We start from the raw sequence: 6366 nt of genomic DNA on the forward strand, positions 1-6366 counted from the left end.
ATTACTTGTTAGGAACCTGACTCTCGTATAACACACTTAAAACTTAGCACAAATAAAGAAATGCATGATCATTGTATTTAGGTGTATGAAACACACTATCCTAACAAGTTTTTATCTTTTTACTAAGCAACAAATGTAATAAAATTAAAACTTTTGAGCTTCACCCAAAAAAAACTATACAAAGATTATTAAAATAACAATAATAATAACGTTTATCAAATTTCCCACACTTATTTATTTGCTTGTCCTCAAGCAAAGACATTATTGAAAAGGAACGAAAAGAAGTTAAAAAAAATGAAACCAAGTATACTAGATTGAGCTTCACCCAAATAGCCTTTCAAATTTATTTGCCTAAAAAATGCAGGGTTAGTGTAACTCATATGCGTAAGATGCTAGGCTAGAAAATAACTTTGACATACTTATTAAAATAAAACATGTGCTTGTGTGTTTGTACCTTTATGTGAGCTATACAACAACTCATAAAATATGAAAATTTCACAAAATACAACCTACGGCAAATTCAGAAACATCCTATCACAGTGCAGGTGCAAAACATGAAGGTACAAGGATCAAGGCATTTATTAAAATTGAAATGCAATTGCTCGTCTCTTCCAAAGTTCACTCATTATTTTTTTTTATTTATGACTTTTTCCAAAGAGAACTTCCCCAAAAAACCTCGCCATTTTACGCCAGGCGTGTTTGGGTTTTCAATTATGTGTGTACTCATGAACCATACCACAATACTTATTTATTTATTTATGGTACATGTGTAGGTGGTTGATCCAGCGGAGTAGAATCTCTGAATTTTTGCAAATAAAATAAATAAATAAATAGAACACTCATTTTTTTTTTATATTTTTCACCTCACTTATGCCACAAAGATGATCCTTGAACCAACAAACTACACCACAATTTATAGCACTCAAGAATAGTTTAAAAATTTGAAAAAAGGTGATATAGAGTGAAATCAACATAAAAATCATCAAAGAGATTGCATTAAACATATATGGGTTTTTGTTATTTTTTTTAATTTCTATCTATTTTGTTTCTTTTTTTTTTTTTGTTTTTTGTTTTTATTTTTGTAGAGAAAAGCTATTCAAAATATAACACTAAAGCAATTAACAACTAGCCACATGCAGTATACACACTAAGAGTTGACAGAAACTTGCGTTATTTTCATCATAGACTATTCAAAAAGGCTTATTGGGTAAGAGCTCAAGTTCATACTTATTTATTTTGTTTAAAAGTAAATCTTTTTTTTTTGTTTTTTTTATCTCCTTACTCGAAATGGAAGTACAAAAATAAATTAATATAGAAATCCCTTCCCCACACTTATTTCAAACATTGTCCTCAATGTTGAGAACAAAAATTATAAGAGAACACAAAACCAAAAGCTCATCAAGTTATTGAAAAATGGCGTAACAAGCAAAAATGAAAGTAAAGGAGAAGGGAAAGAGATTTGGGTTGCCTTCCAAAAACGCGTCAGTGACAACACGGACATTCATAATCCTGCAACTCTACCTGTTCAACAATATGGGTCGATGGTTCCCCCTCAAATTACTGCTTAAGTCTTTGCCCATTTACCTTAAAATTTTCACCTGTTTTTGGATTTTCGATCTCGCAGGCACCGTGAGAAAACACTTCAACTATTACAAAAGGTCCTGTCCATCTAGATTTTAACTTACCTGCAAACAACCTCAAATGAGAGTTAAATAACAACACTTTCATACCAGGTTCAAAATTTTTCCTCAAAATAGACCTATCATGATAGACTTTGGTTATCTCTTTATAAATTTTTGAGTTTTCATACGCCTCATTTCTTATTTCGTCTAATTCATTCAAATTCAATTTTCTTACCTCACCAGCTTTCTGCAAATCAAAATTCAGAAATTTAATAGCCCAATAGGCTCTATGTTCTAACTCCACCGGCAAATGACAAGCCTTGCCAAATACTAACCTGTACGGGCTCATACCAATCGGGGTCTTGTAGGCGGTCTTGTAAGCTCAAAGTGCATCATTCAATTTGATAGCCCAATCCTTCCGGGAAGGATTTACTGTCTTTTCCAAGATTCCTTTAATCTGTCTATTACTCACCTCTACTTGCCCAGAGGTTTGTGGATGGTACGGAGTAGCCACGCTGTGAGTAATGCCATATTTTTTTCAGAAGACCTGCAAAATGTTTATTATAGAAGTGGGTACCTTCATCGCTAATAATTGCTCTGGGTGTCCCAAACCTGGCAAAAATATTTTTCAAGAACTGTAAAACAACCTTACTATCATTTGTTCTAGTAGCCACAGCTTCAACCCATTTAGACACATAATCAACAGCCACAAGAATGTACTTATAACCAAAAGATGTAGGAAAAGGCCCTATGAAATCAATTCCCCAAACATCAAACAGATCAACAACTAAAATATTTGAAAGGGGCATTTCATGACGCTTACTTATATTACCTATTCTCTGGCATCTATCACACTTAGCACAAAATTCAATTGCATCCTTGAACAAAGTGGGCCAATAAAACCCAGACTGCAAAACTTTCAAGGCAGTTTTCTTCCCACTAAAATGTCCTCCGCAGTTTAGAGTGTGACTGTGATTCAAAATATTTTGATGCTCAAACTCAGGTATGCACCTTCTAATTATTTGATCAGGACAGATTTTAAACAAATAAGGCTCATCCCAAAAGAAAATGTTTTTTTCCTTGCGAATTTAAGTCTGGGTGAAATTAACCCGAGACTAAATAATTCACAATGTCTGCATACCAAGGTTCTTTATTCTGTAACGAAAGTAACTGTTCATCAGGGAACCTGTCATTTATAGGAATATCAGAATTAGGAGAATTATTAGCAGCATCAGGTAAATGAGACAAATGGTCAGCTACCACATTCTCGCACCCTTTCTTGTCCCTGATAGTCAAATCAAATTCATGCAGCAACAAAATCCATCTTATGAGTCTAGGTTTAGCATCTTTTTTAGCCAACAAAAATTTCAAAGCAGAATGATCAAAATAAACAATCACTTTAGAACCAATCAAGTAAGAACGAAATTTTTCTAATGCAAAGACTATAGCTAACAACTCCTTTTCAGTGGTTGTATAGTTAACCTGAGCATTATCCAAAGTTTTACTTGCATAATGAATCACATAAGGCAGTTTATTAATTTTCTGTCCTAAAACAACACCTATGGCATAATCAGATGCATCACACATAATTTCAAAAGGGTGCTCCCAATTAGGTGCAGCAAGAATGGGAGCAGAAGTTAATTTTTCTTTCAAAAAGTTGAAAGCAGACAAACATTCATCATCAAACTTGAAGACAACATCTTTTGCTAGCAGATTACACATAGGCATACAAATTTTTGAAAAGTCTTTTATGAAACGCCTGTAAAAACCTGCATGACCAAGAAAACTTTGCACTTCTTTCACAGATGTAGGGGGAGGTAGTTTAGAAATAACTTCAATTTTCGCCTTGTCAACCTCTATGCCCCTGTCAGAAATAATATGGCCCAAAACAATGCCCTCATTAACCATGAAATTCCTTTTCTCCCAACTCAAGGTTAAGTTCATTTTAACACACCTTTCAAGAACAGAAGATAAATGAGAAAGACAGTCATCAAAAGAATCACCAAACAGAGAAAAATCATCCATAAACACTTCAACATATCTCTCAATCATATCAGAAAATATTGACATCATACACCTTTGAAAAGTCGCAGGTGCATTACATAACCCAAATGACATTATGCGATAAGCAAATGTGCCAAACGGGCATGTAAATGTCATCTTCTCTTAATCTTCAGGTGCAATAGGAATTTGAAAATAACCTTGAAAGCCATCTAAAAAATAGTAACAAGCATGCCCAGCTAATCTTTCTAGCATTTGGTCAATAAAGGGCAAAGGAAAATGATCTTTTTTAGTGGCAGCATTCAATTTTCTGTAATCTATGTACATGCGCCACCCAATTACTGTTCTAGTTGGGATTAATTCATTTTTTTCATTAGTGACCACAGTAATTCCAGATTTTTTCGGCACTACATGAATTGGACTTACCCATTTACTATCTGAAATTGGATAAATAATACCTGAGTCCAACAACTTTAAGACTTCTGCACGTACAACCTCCTTCATATTTGGATTTAACCTGCGCTGAGGTTGACAGACAGGGGTTGCTCCTTCTTCATGTAAGATCCGATGCATACAAACCGTTGGACTTATTCCTTTAATATCTCCTACTGTCCAACCAATTGCACTTTTATATTTTTTTAATACATCAAGCAATTTTGTTTCTTGTTCCTGTGAAAGGTTAGAGGCAATTATTACAGGATAAGTATTATTTGGACCTAAGAAAGCATATTTTAAAGAACTAGGAAGCGGTTTTAATTCCAGCTTGGGCGGAACGTCAGCTTCAATTGAGGGTTGGTGTTTTTCTTTGATTTGCTCCAAACCGTCTGTGAGTGAACATCCTTCAACATCCCCCCCCCCCCTCTTTTATTGGGCTTTGATTAGGTTCCTCTTCATCTGCTTCGACCTTCAACGGAGATTTATCTAAAAACTCAGCTGAAATTATGGAATCTAAAACGTCTACAGCAAAGCAATGATTATTATTGTTTTCAGGCAATTTCAAAATGGAAAATTCAACAGTTTCATCAAGGACAGTTGATAAGCACCAAGAATGGTACTTAAAAAGGGTCTTAATTGGATTAAAAGTGCAACGTTTTGTCATCCGATCATAACAATTGCATGCGTTTTAGCTCAGATGTGATCAAAATCTTCTAACATCATTCCTAGGAAGAGTTTTGAGGTATTTTACAGGTAGGAGAGAGATTTGAGGCTAAAATAGAGCAAAAGACAAAAGAAGCCGCAATGCGTGCAGTATCGTCCCACGCAGCCTCACACGCGTGTGGCTGGGCGTGGAATCTTTCCAGTAGCCATCCACGCCCACCACCACGCGTGGTAGCGTGCGTGGTTGGGCCAAGGGCCATTTTGGGAAATTTGTTCCCTTTTGTCACCTATATAAATCCCTTTTACCCTAAACCTAGGAAAAAAAGGAGGATAGGATAGGATAGATCTGAAAATTGTAGAGGGTTTTCTCCCCTCTTGGGGAAAAATTCCTTTTCTTCTAGCTTAGATTAGATCCAAGGGCAAGGATGAAGATTGAAATTTCAAGAACTAAAGTGTAAAGATCCCCTTCTTAAGGGTGGTAACTATTCTCTCCAATTCTTAATCTAATATTTGTTTCTTTGAGATTTCATATCTTTTTCTTGTTTCTTTAGAATGTTAGAGTAGATTAGAAAGGGAATTGGTGGCCCCAAGGTTGATTTATGTGGATATTTTATATAAATTGCTAGATTAAAGCCATCCTTGAGAGACACGACACTCGAGGAGTCTTGAATCTTCGTTTCAACACCCTTCACAGATTCACACTCACCCCATACACAAAACAAATGTCAAAATGGCGCCGTTGCCGGGGATGACAAATGGTTCTTGAATAGTGTTGACATCTTTGAAGTAGAATTTTAACAGTTCTTGAATTGCTTTCTTTTTGTTTGTTTTATTTTCTTATTTTTGTTACTTGATTAGAGAAGTGAGCTTATTTATCTTGAACATATCTTGTGCTCACTTGCAACTACTTTTAGTTGCGATATATTTGTTGTTTGTTAGGCTTGCGCAGGAAATTTTCTACAATCAATCCATCGAAGCTTACAATGAGTGCTTATCCGTATCCCCATGGTTACCCATACCATGGAAGACCATACACAAGAAACATTCCACCTCAAACCTATGAACAACAACCACAGTACTATCCAAATCCTTATTGGTACCCACCATCACAATATACATACCCACCTTACCCAAACACTTTCACTTATCCTAACTATGAGCCATATCCTCATGCTACATCCCCTATGCTTAATTATGAGAGAATTGAGAAACCTACATACCAACATGGAGAGGAATCCCTTAGTTCAATAGCGGAGAATATTAACAATCAACTTATTCAAGTCATGAAGGAGATTGATCCAAGTTGTAAACCGGCATTAAAGGCCACAATTCCTTCAACCGTTAAACCTCCAATTCAATATAACCCTCCATTAAACCATCAACCTGAGAGACATTGGTATTCTCATTCTCACACCAATACTAGCTATTCACCCCCACCACAACAAAATGATAGATATTCTTATGAAACACCACCTTTTGCTAAAAATTTCAACCAACTTATACCATCTTATGAGTACCTTCCACCGGTCAAGGATGAAATCCAAATCTTGAAGGATAAAGTAGAAATGTTCATACAAATGGTCAAGGAAGATACCATCAATCTACGAAATGAAATTAGAAGCGAAATGAAGAAAAATCTTATCGC

The sequence above is a fragment of the Ipomoea triloba genome, chromosome 14, assembly GCF_003576645.1.
Source record: "Ipomoea triloba cultivar NCNSP0323 chromosome 14, ASM357664v1".
NCBI lineage: Eukaryota > Viridiplantae > Streptophyta > Magnoliopsida > Solanales > Convolvulaceae > Ipomoea > Ipomoea triloba.